This window comes from Engystomops pustulosus, chromosome 4 (genome assembly GCF_040894005.1).
Source record: "Engystomops pustulosus chromosome 4, aEngPut4.maternal, whole genome shotgun sequence".
Classification (NCBI taxonomy): Eukaryota; Metazoa; Chordata; class Amphibia; order Anura; family Leptodactylidae; genus Engystomops; species Engystomops pustulosus.
Window position 1 is genome coordinate 27,784,108 of NC_092414.1, and position 16,006 is coordinate 27,800,113.

At 42.1% G+C, this 16,006-nt stretch overlaps 1 protein-coding gene across 2 annotated transcripts in view; it reads right to left on the reverse strand.

Moving 5' to 3' along the window:
* Positions 1–8,883, reverse strand: part of SYNPO (synaptopodin) — an 82,529-nt gene extending 73,646 nt beyond the window's left edge. For both annotated transcript variants that reach the window (XM_072145572.1, XM_072145575.1), the window contains exon 1: positions 8,764–8,883. The gene's annotated coding sequence lies outside the window, so the exon portion shown is untranslated. The remainder of the gene's footprint in view (positions 1–8,763) is intronic.
* Between the last annotated feature and the right edge of the window lie 7,123 nt (positions 8,884–16,006).

A 16,006-nucleotide genomic window follows, 5' to 3' on the forward strand; every position in this document is an offset into this window, starting at 1 on the left:
CCCTAGGTATATGTCTCACTATGACTGTGATGGATGATAAGAACGCACAAACCTAATGGAAAACCCCACTGAAACCGTCAGCTAGATAATAAGGAACATTGTCCTTCATGGCAAGGTTTGGGATGAGTTCAGGTATGTTCACTCATGGCGGATTAGAAATTCCTCCAATTGTACCAATCATTTGAATAGAATTTACAGAAATCCAGCACATGCTCCAGAACCACCGATTTATGCAACAAACCTGATTGGACATGATTAATTTATTTAAAAATTGAATGGTCCATAAAAAAAATATGGTGGTAAGTTGTTTCAGATTAAATCAAATCAAAAGACGAGGGGGCACTGTCTCCGTCTGGAGAAAACAAGGTTAAATCACCGGAGGGGACAGGGCTTTTTTACTATGAGAACTGTCAATCTGTGGAATAGCCTGCCTCAGGCGCTGGTCACAGCAGGGACAGCAGAGAGATTCAAGAAGGGTCTAGATGCCTTTTTACACCTAAATAACATTGATTGTTATGTTATATAGAATTGTTTCCCCTAAATCCCTTCCACATCCAATCCCTTCCCTTCCTTGGTTGAACTTGATGGACAAGTGTCTTTTTTCAACCGTATAAACTATGATACTATGAAAGGAAACCTACCATCAGGTAGGAAACCTTACCCAATAAGGTAGACCCAAAGGTAGGTTGCTGCTATCAAACTCATGCCTATATTGTCCCTGTCTAATCTTCATGCAAAAGATCGGCAGAGGCTTATGGTGCAAGGGAGCAAAGGCTACTCCACACCCCAGGAGCCCCTGCTGATCTTGTCTTGTGTCGTTGACGTGCTCCTTGCTTTCTTTCCGCTCTCTGGTCCCGAAGCCGGGATTTCAGGACGGGAGTGTAGAATGAAAGGAAGGAGCGCGCCGAGGATGTACTGGTAGACTAGTTTCCCCTAGTTGTTACAATTTTAAAATAATTTGTCTGTTCCAAGTCACCCAGAAGTCACCTTATGTTGAACAATGAGACTTAGACTACCTTATAGCGTCATTGCATCATGTGACCAGGGGCTGCATTTATACTATGGTACTGAAGACCTCCTGCTCCTTCAGTCACTGGAACAGCTGTGACTGATGGGTCTGAATATCTTCAGTACAGCCGCATAAAACCAAGCATTGTTGTATGGCAGTGTTTTTAATGGATTACAGGCGGTCCCCGACTTACATTCGACCCCTAGTTACAAACGGACCTCTGGATGCTGGTAATTTACTCTACTTTAGCCCCAGGTTACAATAAACAGTTGCAATAGTTATCAATGGTGTCTGTCATTAAGCTTTTTTTGTTAATCCTGGTTTTTATGCCAACCCAACATTTTTAAAAACCAATTGTCACATAGACCAAAAAAATTTTGGCTGGGGTTGCAATTCTAAACGATACAGTTCCGACTTACATACAAATTCAACTTAAGAACAAACCTAAAGAACCTATCCAGTATGTAACCTGGGGACTGCCTGTATTTTAAAAAAAACAAAGCAATGAGCAACAGAATATAAATTTGTAAATAACATCATTCTGCACATCTTGGTGTAGTGATAGGAATATGCCACATATGCTTGATAGTGGGGCATCTATTAATTGGTAAGTCCCTAGGAGGGAGCATGCTTGGTCGCCATTCATAGAGCCCTTTTTCCTAGTAATTTTGTGATCAATTTACCTTATTTATTAAAGACCCAACCAATGGGGGGGGGGGGATGCATTTCTCCTTTTTTTCCCCAAGTAAAATCCTAGGTTTGGGTCTTCTTCATCTCAATTTGCACAAACATTTTTGTATTAATAAAGTTTTTCTTTTGTTCTCATCAATTTCGGGAAGGGACGCATAGTGAGGGTGTGATACTAGTAGGGGCCACCTACCTCCACCAATTTATTATCTCTTATGGCAGTTTTCTGGTATAAAAGATGACTTAAACCTACACCAACAAAGAATTGGTATAGATAGGTGTCCATTGGCATGATTTATGTTACTTTTTAGGACTTTGATGGTGATCATGTACGCTGACAATATGAGTCGGATAAAAACTAGAGGCCGCACACTATGGATTATATCACAATACACATGACAGTGTATAAATGTGTTTCTACATGTTCTTAAGTAACCACCAGTAATGTAATGACAGTAGGTGTGTTAGATGGAACACAGTGAATAGGTGGGTGCACAATTATTTATGTAGGGCGTATGCTGTCATCCAAAAACATACAAGTAGGTTTATTAGATTGTGAGCCCCATTGGGGACAGGGACTGATTTGGCAACTCCTATATAAATAAAGGAATTATTATTATTATTTTAATGTGTACTACCACAGATGCCGTACTTGGCTGTACTGTCCATTATAAATAAAGCTTATTTAAAAGAGCCAGGTCTGTAGACGCAGCTTTTAAGCCCCTGATCAGATCTCTAGCTGTAGCTGTATTTACATATGGGATAAGGTATGAAAACCTGCAACCAGAGCAAAGCTATCATCAGAAATGTCAGTTTTAGCTGGTGACAGGTTCTAATAGCCTATACTATGCTGATTTTAAAGATGCCTTTTTCAGCATTCTGAACTAGTTCAGTACTTTATAAAACTTTATTTCACATTACCTGGCTCCCTGCCAGCAGCGTGTGTTGAGTCCCTGGGCAGGGGACAGCTGCAGCTTTTGTGTCTTTTGGGGCGGGAGTCGATTTGCAAAAAACTTGAGCCTGTGTCGCAGTTCATGAATTCAGTCCAATTGTGAAAACTTTTCTATGCAAGTTTAATGAATTTGGAGCAAGCAGGGTCTGTGTCAAAGTGACTTTGTGCTGTCCTATGTTGATTTAGCGCAATGGAAAGTCGCAAAACAGCAAAAACCGCCACAAGTAGACAAGAATACCAATGTTACATAAGCCCTATTGAGTCTTGATTGGTTGATATACGACACAATAACAATTCTCTGAGAGATGTATGGAGATTTCCTTGCCTTGTTTCGAATTCTGATGTCATTGACGTGGATAATCCCTTTAAAGGGGATTTATCTAAACAAGATTAATAATAATAATAATTCTTTATTTATATAGCGCCTACAGATTACGCAGCGCTGCACAAAGCATGGCAAATTGGTCCCTGTCCCCAATGGGGTTCACAATCTAAACAACCTATCAGTATGTTTTGGACTGTGGGAGGAAACCGGAGGACCCAAAGGAAACCCACGCAAACACGGAGAGAACATACAAACTATTTGCAGATGTTGACCTGGGTGAGAGTAGAACCCAGGACCCCAGCGCTGCAAGGCAGAAGTGCTACCCGCCCAACCACCGTGCCGCCCAGATTAACACCATATATCTGCTAGGACATTGTGGGGGGTCTGATGACAGGAATCCCCAATGCTCAGTAAAAAGTTCGACCTAAAGTCCCTCAAAGTGCCCCATAAAGCTGTTCCTGATTGGCCTACAATGCATTTACCTCTATGGGACTTAGAGAATGGCTTATGGGACGCCCATCCAGAAGTCCCATAGTCTTGAATGGAGCACAGGCACAACATTTGCTCCTCAAATCCATTCTGTATATTTGGGGCACTTTTGGTCCCTATTTGTCTGATTTCAGAGGGTCCCAGGATTCAGACTACCATTGACCATAGAATTTTTTTCAATTTCTGTTGGAAAATCCCATCCATCTTAATAAGTACAGGGTAGTCTCATAGTTAAAAAGGTTGAAATTTCAATAGTTTGACCATAGGGGTAACTTGGTTGACCACAGTTCGGATCCTGTAAGATGGTTCCTCAGCTAATTATAGGGTCAGTTGTAACTCTACAGACGATGCATTGGGCCTGTTGACTTTCAAGGTGTGATCCTCTTGTTTTCCAAGGAGAGCAGCCCATGTCCGTAAACATGAATGGTCAACCGGGTCAGAAGAATATGTGTCTCACCTTAAAGAGAGGATTAGAGGTGACCAGTCATGGAGCGAATAAGGTCTGTGACAAGCCGGGGCCTCGGAGTATTTACATAAGAGGGAAACTAATGAACTAGTAATCCATCATGGATCCTATAGATACACCACCTTTTATGTGACAGCTCAGAGAATTTATAGAAATAATTCAAAGAACACCCCTTGTACATACACAGGTACTTACCTATCTATACTACACCATCGGGAACATGGTATCTGAGTGACAAATGTTTACCACCACTTCTTTTATCTCAGGTTTCTGACATATTACATACTTCCCAAGATAAGTCCCTGGAGATTAACTTCTCATGCAAAAGGTTTTAATATGGAAAAAAATAGACCTATAGGGCTCAGTTCACATGTGCAATAGGGCTTCCACTTTTAATGGACATTAATTTATCCATCAGTCCCATTAACTCTGAACGGAAAAACAGACTGCCGCTACATTAAACCTGGGGACCCCTAGTAGATATCACCAATCTACCACACTGCAATACCCAAGCCCCAGCAGCACATTTTAAAATGCTTTGGGTACTAGCTACATGACAGTATAGTGTTATTTCTTTATGGTTTTTGAGTATTTAGCTGTACAGTATAATGGCTACCTGTAGGCTAGTAGTATTATAGTACCTGGCCTCTAAGTACCGTATATAGTACTATAACCGTATAGTACACTGCCTACCTGTCTTCTGTGTACAGTATATAGATGCATGGTATGCTGGCTACCCGGCCTCTAAGTGTATAAAAGTATAGTAGTATTGCAGTATAGTTTACTGGCTACCTAGTATATATACTATACCAGTATAGTACAATGGCTACCTGTATTCTGGTTATAAAGGAGTATGGAATTATAGCAGGGTAGTACTTTGGCTTCCTGGCCTTTGGGTATATAGCTGTACAGTACATTGAGTACCTGGCCTCCGGGCTGTACAGCACATTGAGTACCTGGCCTCTGGGTATATAGCTGTACAGTGTATTGAGTACCTGGCTTCTGGGCTGTACAGAATATTGAGTAACTGGCCTCTGGGTAAATAGCTGTACAATATATTGAATACCTGGCCTCTGGGTATATAGCTGTACAGTGTATTGAGTACCTGGCCTCTGGGTATATAGCTGTACAGTATATTGAGTACTGTATATACTGGCGTATAAGACTACTTTTTAACCCCTTAAAATAATGGCTACAGTGGGGGGTCGTCTTATACGCCGGATATACGGGGGCCGCACTGTGTGAGGTGTTTTTTTTCCCTGTCAGCGCGCAGAGAGCCGCTTCCTGGGACCGCCGCGCATGTGCGGCAGTCCGCCTCTCACAGTCATTAGAAGAGGCTTAGTACGCGGTGACGGGGCGGCGCGCTGTATGCTAATGCAGCCGCCCTGTCACAGCGGTCGGCGTCACAGAGCTGGGGGTCACAGGCGGCACTTACAGAAGCATGTCGGATCTTCATTAATATCGCAGCTTACAGTTATGATCACCAGGCACTTGCTCTCTTGTTTGTTTTGCAAAGTTTTAAGCAGACTTTTTTTCATTTGGGAGAGGGGTAGTCTTATACAGTGAGTATATACCAAATTCTATATTTTTAGGGCAGAAGTTGGGGGTCGTCTTATACGCCCAGTCGTCTTATACGCCGGCATATACGGTACCTGGCCTCTGGTTATATAGCTGTACAGTATATTGAGTACCTGGCCTCTGGCTATATAGCTGTACAATATTTGAGTAACTGGCCTCTGGGTAAATAGCTGTACAATATATTGAGTACCTGGCCTCTGGGTATATAGTTGTACAGTGTGTTGAGTAACTTGCCTCTGGGCTGTACAGTATATTGAGTACCTGGACTCTGGGTATATAGTTGTGCAGTATATTGAGTAACTGGCCTCTGGGCTGTACAGTATATTGAGTACCTGGCCTCAGGGTATAAAGCTGTACAGTATATTGAGTAACTGGCCTCTGAGCTGTACAGAATATTGAGTACCTGGATTCTGGGTATATAGCTGTACAGTATATTGAGTACCTGGCTTCTGGTTTTATAGCTGTACAGTATATTGAGTACCTGGCCTCTGGGTATATAGCAGTACAGTATATTGAGTACCTGACCTCTGAGTATATAGTTGTGCAGTGTATTGAGTACCTGGCCTCTGGGTATATAGCAGTACAGTATATTGAATACCTGGCCTCTGAGTATATAGTTGTACAGTGTATTGAGTAACTGGCCTCTGGGTATATAGCTGTACAGTATATTGAGTACCTTGCCTCTGAGTATATAGTTGTACAGTGTATTGAGTAACTGGCCTCTGGGTATATAGCTGTACAGTATATTGAGCACCTGGCCTCTGGGTATATAGCTGTACAGTGTATTGAGTAACTGGCCTCTGGGTATATAGCTGTACAGTATATTGAGCACCTGGCCTCTGGGTATATAGCTGTACAGTGTATTGAGTAACTGGCCTCTGGGTATATAGCTGTACAGTATATTGAGCACCTGGCCTCTGGGTATATAGCTGTACAGTGTATTGAGCACCTGGCCTCTGGGTATATAGCTGTACAGTATATTGAGCACCTGGCCTCTGGGTATATAGCTGTACAGTATATTGAGCACCTGGCCTCTGGGTATATAGCTGTACAGTATATTGAGTAACTGGCCTCTGGGCTGTACAGTAATTTGAGTACCTTGCCTCTGGGTATATAGCTGTACAGTATATTGAGTACCTGGCCTCTGAGTATATAGTTGTACAGTGTATTGAGTAACTGGCCTCTGGGTATATAGCTGTACAGTATATTGAGCACCTGGCCTCTGGGCTGTACAGTAAATTGAGTACCTGGCCTTTGGGTATGTTTGTACAGTATTTTGTTTGCTGGGTATAAAGCATTATAGGTGTGTGGTAAACTTGCTACCTGCCTCCTGGCTATATAGAAGTATAATAGATTAGCTAGCCCCTGGATATATAGTAGTATGGCAGTATTATATTTTGACTACCTGGACTAAGGGTCTATAGCAGTATAGCAGTATACATTGGCTGTTACATGTATTCTGGCTATATCAGAGTATGGTATTATAGAAGTATAGCACATAAGCTATATGACTTTTAGCTATATAGCTGTACTGTATATTGGCTTCCTAGTATATAGCAGTATAGTACATTGACTAGCTGGCTTTTACATTTATTGCAGTAAAGTGGTATTGTTGTGTACTATACTGGCTACCTGGGCAATGGGTATATAGCCCCATAGCAGTAGAATACATTGACTACTCGAGTTCAGGCTATACTGCTGTATAGCATATTGGCTGCAGTACAGTAGTATTACAGTGTAGTATATGGCTACCTGGCCTGTGCTATATAGCAGTATAACATAGTGGCTACATGGTTTTGGGTAACTGAGCAGTATAGTATATTGGCTAGCTGGAATCTGGCTATGAATTGGTATGATGGTATCGCAGTATGGTATCTGGACTATGAAAAAATAGAAAGTGATATAATACATTGGCTACCTGGCTTCTGGCTATATATCAGTATAGTAGCCAGGACAATGTGACTTATCAGTGGCCAAATCCCACCTTACATCATTCCATCACTAGTGTCATTGCAGTATGGTAGTATTGCTGTATACTATATCTGGTCTATGGGTTTATAGTCCTATAGCAGTATATACCAATACCTGAGTTAGGCTATACAGCTGTATATCATAATGACTCCTGGGTATATAACAGTACTGGCTACATGGTCCGTAGATTTATAGTAGTATAGCAGCTTAGTACAGTCACTGCCTGACTTCTACATATATTGCAGTATAGTAGCATTGATGTAATAAGTAACCTGGCTACCTGGATATATAGTAGTAGAGAAGTTTTGTACAGCTATTAGCTGACTTTTGATAATTTGGCAGTATAGTACATTGGCTACCTGGATTCGGGCTTGGACTCATATACATAATAACAATGATGATAATAATCTTGTAAAGCGCCATCAAATTCCGTACACATTGGAATATATAGAAGTAAAGTGGTATAGTACATTGGCTACTTGGATTCTGGTTATATATCAGTATATTCAGTATAGCCAGGACAGTGTGTCTTATCAGTGGCCAAATCTCACTTTACATCATATCATCGCTAGATATAGATATATATATGATTGGAACAGGGTTTTTCTCCTACTTGTTAGGACTCCCAGTACATTTCCGATGTTATTTGACCTCATTTATCACAATACACACATAGAAGACCCAATCAATAGATATGACAAAATCAGCTCTGCTATATCCACATAGGAAACACTATATAAATAACTATCCATCTGTCATTCACATGTACATTGTAGAAAACATACAAAAAGTATCCTCCCATTCATCAGTGTGTATACAGTGACCCCATCCTATAACACACCTGCAACCGCCCTATAGCAATTCCCATACACCGCAGCGTGCTCCATCCTTTCCATTATTTACATAGTAACTAAAATGCACCACAGAGAAATCAATAGCAAGTAATAAAGTTGTCCAATAATTGGGAGAAAAAAAGCGCAGAATCGATACATATTGTAGGGTAGGTGACCCGCAATCCAATGTGAAAGTGATTAGTTGTGCAAAAATAACAAACTCAACTCTGCTATGTCTATCAAATGCACATGGACTGTGTATACACATGGGACAGCAGTGAATGAAGCAGCATAAAAGTTTATAAAGTCCCCATTTCTGCAATATATATATATATATATATATATATATATATATATATATATACAGTATATGTTGTATGATTGCACATCCCACTCCCAGTAACCTCTGTGTACAGTCCCGCAGGTCCCATCACTGTGCAGGCAGGGTCTTACCTTGTATGTAGGCTCCTGCACAGGGCACCCAGTGTAGCACCTATCCACAGCGCAGCTCATACACTGTCTCCCTGTGTCACACAGCAGCGCAGGAAGAAGGCAGGGATAGGGAGCACTGAGGAGGAGAGAAGGGGGTGTGGAGAGGGGAGTTTATTCAACAGAGCACCTATTGTCTGCAAACCCCAGCATATGGTATATTTCATACATATTGAATGCATTAGGCTGCTACAGTGGTAGATAAGCAGGAGCGGGGTGTAGAAGTACAATGTGGGTGATCAGGGGGGTAACAATAGACATGTTAGGGGATGAACACTAAATGCTGCAATGGGAAGTTAAATAGAAGGTTTTTTAAAGTGAAGTTGCAACTTTGTAGTTGCATCCATAAGGGGGTCTCCGGGCTTATCACATTTGTTTTGGAAATTGTCCCCAAAAGCATTTTTTGGGAACATTATCAGTTTATTTAGATGATGGGGACAAGGTATATCTAGGTGGGTCGACATTCAATGCCACCACACTACGACATGCATCCAATCCCCCTACCTTACAACATACATCCAATCCCGCTACCCTACAAGATAGATCCAATCCTAACACCCTACAACATACATCCAATCCTAACACCCTACAACATACATCCAATCCTAATACCCTACAACCTACATCCAATCCTATTACCCTACAACATACATCCAATCCTAACACCCTACAACATACATCCAATCCTAATACCCTACAAGATACATCCAATCCTTATACCCTACAACATACATCCAATCCTAATACCCTACAACATACATCCAATCCTAAAACACTACAACATACATCCAATCCTAATACCCTACAACATACATCCAATCCTAACACCCTACAACATACATCCAATCCTAATACCCTACAAGATACATCCAATCCTTATACCCTACAACATACATCCAATCCTAATACCCTACAACATACATCCAATCCTAATACCCTACAACATACATCCAATCCTAATACCCTACAACATACATCCAATCCTAATACCCTACAACATACATCCAATCCTAATACCCTACAACATACATCCAATCCTAATACCCTACAACATACATCCAAGCCTAATACCCTACAACATACATCCAATCCCACTACCCTACAACATACATCCAATCCTAATACCCTACAACATACATCCAAGCCTAATACCCTACAACATACATCCAAGCCTAATACCCTACAACATACATCCAATCCTAATACCCTACAACATACATCCAATCCTAATACCCTACAACATACATCCAATCCTAATACCCTACAACATACATCCAATCCTAATACCCTACAACATACATCCAAGCCTAATACCCTACAACATACATCCAAGCCTAATACCCTACAACATACATCCAATCCTAATACCCTACAACATACATCCAAGCCTAATACCCTACAACATACATCCAATCCCACTACCCTACAACATACATCCAATCCTAATACCCTACAACATACATCCAAGCCTAATACCCTACAACATACATCCAAGCCTAATACCCTACAACATACATCCAATCCCACTACCCTACAACATACATCCAAGCCTAATACCCTACAACATACATCCAAGCCTAATACCCTACAACATACGTCCAATCCCACTACCCTACAACATACACTAGGGCAGATTTATCATCTTACAACATATTTCATTTGTAATTTGCACTAAAAAAACCTCTCTGCTCCACATGTATCATAGGACGTGTCCCAATACTCATTGTTCCACTGTATGAAGCAGATTATATGATCGTCCTTTTAGAATGGGAGAGTTGTAGTCATGAGACTGGACATTCGCTTTTCCGGACGGCATCAAACATTCCTGCCGAAGGCCGAAGTTTCCCACTGTGTACACAGCAAACAAGCAGCCGCCAACACCCGCTCCCATGTAATATACATTATATATATAGGGCCCCTAGATGTGACGTGGGACAATTCTGTGACAACCTTGTATGAAAAAGATACAGGCTCAGGGCGATGCTGACCTCATTGTCATGCTGCATTTTATTATGGAATTGCCATCTATGCCATTGTCTGCTCTCACACTGTGATAAGGCCGCATGGTAGGTAACACTCTTACTTACAGTAGACACTTGCAGTCCTAAAGAGAAAGTGATTGTGCAGAGCGTCCACACCCTGAGCATTGTAACCACAGCTGTAGGGGAGGACTCTGCTCTCTGTTATTGCTACGGGTCAGAGGGCGGCACATCATAATAACACATCTGACAGATGAGGGAAAATGACATTGGGCCTTATCTGCCGCAGCACCATTATGTAACCGTGTAACCTGAGCGATTACATTGCTCAAACTGCAAGCTCCTGGGAGCAGGAACAGCAGGGTTAGGACAGTTTGGGATTGACATATATAACTCTGGTCTGTTTATGTATCTGGGGACAATTTTAAGCTCTATGGGGAAGATTTATCATTAAGTTTCTGAGGTAAAACTGGTCTAGTTACCCATGGAAACCAATCAGAGCTCAGCTTGAATTTTATAAACAGCTGTGGTGAAATGAAAGCTGAGCTCTGATTGGTTGCCATGAGCAACTAGAACAGGTCTGCTCTAAAAGACTTTTGATAAATCTCCCCCTATGAATCTGTCTCAAAACAAATGTTCTTAATTAGTGAGTAATCTGTTATGTTGGTTCTACTACTTTGTGGGCTCTTGGTGGGCTCGGTTATCTAGGGTGGATTCTTGATAGATTCAGTCTCATTCCCCTTCTGGCATTTGATGATATATATGTCCTTCTTAATTCCATTGAAAAGTGAGTGTTCTTATCCATATGATCATGCTACTTATGACTCTTTGCTCCTTTCCTGACAAGCAGGGCAACAATCTAACTCTATTGGTTGCTCTGTATTGAACAAAGGATTATGGCTATGAGGAAAGTGACTGAGCATGTGTGTCCACCATTACTTAAAGCAAAGCTGTCACCAGGATTATCATTTTTAGCTGATGAAAGGTTACAATAGCATATACTATGCCTTTGTCCGCATTCTGAATCATTTGATCACCTTATAAAACTTTATTTCACACTACCTGGCACTCTGCTTGGCTTCATTCCCAGGGGGGAGGAGCTGCAGCGGGTGCATCTGCATACACTTTCTACCAAACCCATTGCTGTACATTGTATTGTTATTTAGGCTTTGCCTCTTTAAATGAATGAGAATGAGCTGCACCAGAACACAGGACAAATGGATGCAACATCATTTACGGGAACCTATCAGGCAGTGTAGGGCCACTAAACAACTAGTATGTCACAGAACACTAGTAAGATTAAGTTGTTCCTTGTTGGTTGGGACACCACGGGTTTATACAACTGAAGTTCAAAACCCGAAACGTATTCATAGCCTCCGTCGTATGTGCAGTCCGCTAGGCGAAGCTGAGGGCAGTATAACTTGCTTTACCGGACACACTGAGCATGGTCTGGGTATCTGGGAAAGTATACTATCCTTTGTTTCACCAGATGATTGGCGCATGTGGCAGTGGATCATGGAGAGGATCATATCCGCAAACCCACAGCTACGGGCAGAGGTGAGCTGAATAGCTTTGGGACCCTAAACTCCAGCTATATAAAGGAATTTTGGTGGTTTAGTGGTCCGAAATTGCCTTGTCTTTTCCTGGGGGAGGTTCCCGTGACGGTTATTTTGGTCTGTATGAGTACTAGTCACATGTCATGGGTCATGTGTCCCTGGTCGGGTGATGGACAGTTCTCATGTCCACACAGGCATCTGCTCCCAAGTCGGCGTGGGATTGGATAAGTTTGGCTTCTGTACAGAACAGCGGCAGGTTTTCCTTGTATACCCCTCCGGAGATGACGTGTGTTGCTGAGTGCCAATATATATATGTTTGACATACTGATAGATCATGACTAAGACGCTGTAGCGTCAAAATGCGTCAATCACCATGTTATTACCCATTTATGATGTAACATTTGAGCAATAATAAAGTGAACTGTGAACTCTTGTGGATAAGTGTCGGAAGCCGTGACTATTTTTTTTATAACAATTGCCTGATAGGTTCCCTGGAGTTCATTGAATGTTTCAGTCATCCAACTGGAAGGTGACCCAAAAGTCCAACCCTACAGATCCTAAATTGACCACCTGATCCAATGACAATATCAATTTTTAAACCCCTTTAATAAAAAGGCCAACCGACAATAATCCGTTTTTGATCTGAGATTTTGGAATCGGAATGTTGAAGACAAACTGATAGGGTTAATAATAATTCCTTTATTTATATAGCGCACACAGATTCCGCGGCGCTGTACAGAGTTTGTCAAATCAGTCCCTGTCCCCAATGGGGCTCACACTCTAATCAACCTACCAGTATGTTTTTGGAGTGTGGGAGGAAATTGGAGGACCTGGAGGAAACCTACGCAAACACAGAGAGAACATACAAACTCTTTGCAGAAGTTGACCTGGATGGGACAAGAACCCAGGACCCCATCACTGCAAGGCCGCAGTGCTAACCATTGAGCCGAATTTTGTAGGTCTTAATAATTGACGGACCAGGGGGGAACGGAAGAGTGGACTAAACATTGGCAAACGCAGAGATTTTTTTCTAAGCACTCATGGACACTGATCCTGTATGTTGCCACAGCTGTACATCCCATAAAGAAACCACAGATAGTTCTTAGACGGAAGTAAATTATTTCAGTAGAACTGATGTGAAGTATCCAATTAAAGTGATGTAGAAGAAGTGTAATGTGCGGGAAGACCCTCCACCATGATCCTAAATCCAGACTTTACTGGTGATAACACAGAACACCTACACTGAGTACCCACTTGTCTATACCAAGCACATCTGGATTTTTCCACTCGGCTAATAAAGTGCAATGTTTATTTCACGGAAAAAAGCGACATTATTTTGCTGCAGTGTTGTTACTTTGCGTCTGTCAATAAATTAGCTGTAATTGACGGTAAACTTTCAATGAAGTGGAAAGTTGTTAACGCTTCTCTCACAAATATTAGCAGCTTCACAGTTACTTGGAAGAGACTATAGACAGCATGGAAAAAGTGTAAAGCCGTGTAACAAACTAACGTTTGTTCTGTCGTCTTTGTGAGGATGGAATGTGCCACGAGACTGGTTTATTTTGACAAAGACTTGGTGCACCTGGAGTTGGGTCTGGAGATGAGGCATCCTTGGGAGCAGCGGTGCAGTCAGGTTTGAGGGAATCAAGCCAACTCTTAACACAGTTGGGTTTTTATCCATACAATTGCAGTTGAGAATCGTGAACATGTTAGGTCACCATTTGGCTGCCACAAGTATTACAGATTCTTTTGCTTTTCCGTGGCATTGGCTGGATCAGCTAAAATAAACTTTGACACACTCTGAAACTCATCCGGCCATGTTCATTTCTTGACCACTTTGAATTACAGTCCCTAAATAATGTGGGCTCCCATTGTTTGTTCCATAAAGTGGTGAAAATACTTGATAAGTAAGATCTGAGAGGTATGTATGGGGGTGTCCTATCTTTTTCCCAACACTATATATACATATATGGCTAGTCTGGAGAAGATAGCTGTCCAACATATATTTATAAGCAAAATACAGAGTACCTGCTATAGATCCTAGTCTAAAGACAAGACTATGGGGAACATTTACTAAGAACAGTGCTAACTGCACTATGTGTAATTTGCCTGTGTAGTGTGCAGAGGATGCCAGATTCTGGATTTCTGGCACCCCCTGCACTGCTCCAACAGAGTGTACCACTTTTGTTGATGCACCTTTAACATGGGGCGTGCAACACACTTCTGTTGGACTTTGCATGTTAAATCTGGTGCACGGTCCAACTGAGTACTGGAACGCCCCCTTCAGTGCAGAAATTTATGTTGCATGAAGAATAGTGCGGCTGCGCCACAAAATGGTCGGGTGCGACAGAAATGTGGTGCAGACACTTCCTAAATATCTCTGCGAGCAGTTTGCACATAAAAGAATGTGCCAAGTCCGACAGAAAACTGGCGAACTACCTTTAGTAAATGCACTCCTATTAGTCTACCCCAACTTCTGTGACACAACGGCAGCCACAAAAGCACACCTATGGAATGGGACCCATTGGGCAGTGGCCTCTTAATTCCTGTATCCATAGAAATTACAGCAACCTTGTATGGTCAGTGGAGTCCAAACACTTGGACATCCATGATCTCGAAAACCAAAAGTGCACTAAGGTTTATTTCTCCCTCCTATATATTTGTTACCTAGTTTTTCTGATAATTTAAAAACTATACCTTGAATACCTGCTTTAAAGGGAACCTGTCATCAGATTTTCACTATTAAATGACATGTTCCCACAGAAGTTCTCATATTGTGCCCCATGCTCTTTTGTACAAACCCATAGCTCAGATCGAGCTAAAATCACTTTAAGGGTACATTCACATGACCGCCATGGGGACGTATATAAAACCCCATATATGTCCCCATAGATGGCAATAGGCTCCCGGTGACGTACCGCACCATACACGGAAAAAGATAGAACAGGTTCTCTCTCCCCTTGTGCACGGCCGTGTGCCTTGTATCCCAATGGAGAGGGGAGCGCAGCACAATGCTCACCCCTCCTCCTTTCCTGCATGTGTCCTGTATGCCCACCTGGCTACGGCCGGGCAGGCATATGTTCTTGTGAATATAGTTTGAAATAAATTGCTATTACCTTGCTAAGAGACTTACCGCATCACGAGGGGCGTGTTTTCTCTTCACTTAGCTCAGCTTCATCATTTCACCTCCTTTAGGAATGAGGGAGTTGACAGAGAGAGATTGGCTGTGTGTGTCTGGCTGAAGAGAATTTTTGAGGGGGGTCCTGAAGGAGGGACATGAGATGTTGGCTGTGCGTGACTCGCTGAAAAGAATTCCAGAGGGAAGGGGTGATGAGGGAATTTAGAGACACTTTGGGGCTTATTTACTAAGACTTTCACTTATTTACTAAGACTTTCCACACTTTCCTCGGATATTCCTATGTTTTTGGGGAATGCGTGCTGGGACAGGTATTTAGAAGGGGATTTTGGCGCATGCAATCTGTTTTTGGCGCAACTTTTGGCGCTGACTTTATGCAAGAGAAATGGGGGGGGGGGGCCGTCGGACTATCTGACGGATTCGGACTGAGCGCGGGATTTAACTTTAAAATTGTGTTGCAAGACAATGCATTTACATACTTCGGGAAGTAGAAGGTGAACTCTGTTAGACCTGAGCGGGGAAGCGACACATGCAGG